At 36.8% G+C, this 2,341-nt stretch overlaps 1 pseudogene; it reads right to left on the reverse strand.

Annotated features, from left to right (window-relative positions):
- Window positions 1–215: 215 nt before the first annotated feature.
- On the reverse strand, window positions 216–1,998 carry LOC125965630 (tigger transposable element-derived protein 1-like; annotated as a pseudogene).
- Between the last annotated feature and the right edge of the window lie 343 nt (window positions 1,999–2,341).

Consider the following 2,341-nt stretch of genomic DNA (forward strand, 5'->3'; position numbering starts at 1 on the left):
TTGGAGATATTGTGGGTTCAGTTCCAGACTACCAGAATAAAGCAAATATCTCAATAAACGAGTCACACATTTTTTTTTTTTTTGGTTTCCCAGTGCATATAAAAGTTATGTTTACACTGTACTATAGTTTACTGTGTGCAACAGCATTATTTATATTACAAAACTCAATGTACATACCTCAATTTAAAAAAAAAATATCTTCTTGCCAAAAAATGCTAATCATCATCTGAACATTTAGTGAGTCTTAATCTTTTTGCTGGTGGAAGGTCTTGCCTCAATGTTGCTGGCTGCTGACTGATCAGGATGATGGGTGCTGAAGGTTAGGGTGACTGTGACAATTTATTTTAAGACTGTGTCAAAATAAGACAACAAAGAAGTTTGCCACATTGATTGACTTTTCTTTCATGAACAATTTCTCTGTAGTATGCAATGATCTTTGATAGCATGTTACCCACAGTAGAATTCTTTCAAAATTGGAATCAGTCTTCTCAGACCCTACTGCTGCTTTATCAACACAGCTTATATAATATTCTGAATCTTTTGTTGTAATTTAAACAATCTTTATAACATCCTCACCAGGTGTAGCTTCCATTTCAAGAAACCATTTTCTTTACTCATCCATAAGAAGCAAGTCCTCATCCATTAAAGTTTTATCATGAGACTGCAGGAATTCATTCATATCTTCAGGCTCCACTACTGATTCTAGTTCTCTTGTTATTTTCACCACATCTGCAGTTACTTTCTCCACTGAAATCTTGAACGTTTCAAAGTCATCCATGAGGGTTGGAATCAACTTCTTCCAAACTCCTGTTAATGTTGATACTTTGACCTCTTCCCATGTATCATGAATGTTTTTAATGGCTTCTGGAATGGTGAACCCTTTCCAGAAGGTTTTCAATTTACTTTGCTCAGATTCATCAGAAGAATCACAGTCTATAGCAACTATAACCTTACAAAATGTTTTTCTTAAATAGTAAAATTTGAAAGCCCAAATTACTCCTTGATCCCTGGGCTGCAGAATGGATGTTGCATTAGCAGGCATGAAAACAACATTAATTTTGTTATACATCCCCAACAGAGCTCTTGGGTGACCAGGTGCATGGTCAATGAACAATAATATTTGAAAAATAATCTTTTCTCTTGAGCCATAGATCTCAACAGTGGGCTTAAAATATTCAGTAAACCATGTTGTAAACAGACGTGCTGCTATCCAGGCTTTGTTATTCCACTTATATACCACAGGTATAGTAGATTTAGCATACTTCTTAAGGACCCTAGGATTTTCAGAATAGTAAATAAGCATTGGCTTTAACTTAAAGTCACTAGCTGCATTAACCCCTAACAAGACAGTCAGCCTGTCCTTTGAAGCTTTGAAGCCAGATATTGACTTCTCCTCTCTAGCTATGAAAGTTCAAGATGACATCCTGTTCCAATATAATGCTGTATTGTCTACATTGAAAATATGTTGTTTAGTGTAGCCACTTTCATTACTTACCTTAGCTAGATTTTCTGGATAACTTTCTGCAGCTTTTACATTAGCACTTGTTGCTCCATCTTGCACTTTTATGTTATAACGACGTCTGCTTTTCTTAAACCAAAGGAACAAACCTTTGCTAGCTTTAAACTTTTCTTCTGCAGCTTCTTCACCTCTCTCAACCTTCATAGAATTGAAAAGATTTAGAGCCTTGCTATGGATTAGACTTTGGCTTAAGTGAATGTTGGGGCTGGTTTGATCTTCTATCGAGACAACTAAAACTGTCTCCATATCAGCAATAAGACAGTTTCACTTTTTTACCATGTGTGTGCTCACTGGAGTAGCACTTTTAATTTCTTTCAAGGACTTTGTATTCACAACTTGGCTAATTCTTTGGTGCAAGAGACTTAGCTATAGGCCTATCTTGGCTTTTGACATGCCTTCCTCACTAAGCTTAATCATTTCTAGCGTTTGATTTAAAGTGAGAGATGTGTGACTCTTTCATTTGAACACATAGAGGACATTGTAGGGCTATTAGTTGGCCTAATTTCAAAGTTGTTGTGTCTCAAGGAGTACAGAGGCCCAGAGAGAGAGAGAAAGAGAGGGAGAGAGAGAGAGAGAGAGAGATGGGGGAACACTCAGTTTGGAGGGCAGTCAGAACACACACCATCTTATCTAGGTGTGGGTTGTGGGTTGTGGCATCCCAAAACAATTACAGTAGTAAGTCAAAGATCATGGATCACAGATCACCATAAAAATACCATAATAATGAAAAAGTTTGAAATATTGTGAGAATTACCACAATGTGACACAGAAGCATGAAGTGAGCAAATGCTATTGGAAAAATGGCACCAATAGATGTGGGGT

This window comes from Orcinus orca, chromosome 1 (genome assembly GCF_937001465.1).
Source record: "Orcinus orca chromosome 1, mOrcOrc1.1, whole genome shotgun sequence".
NCBI lineage: Eukaryota > Metazoa > Chordata > Mammalia > Artiodactyla > Delphinidae > Orcinus > Orcinus orca.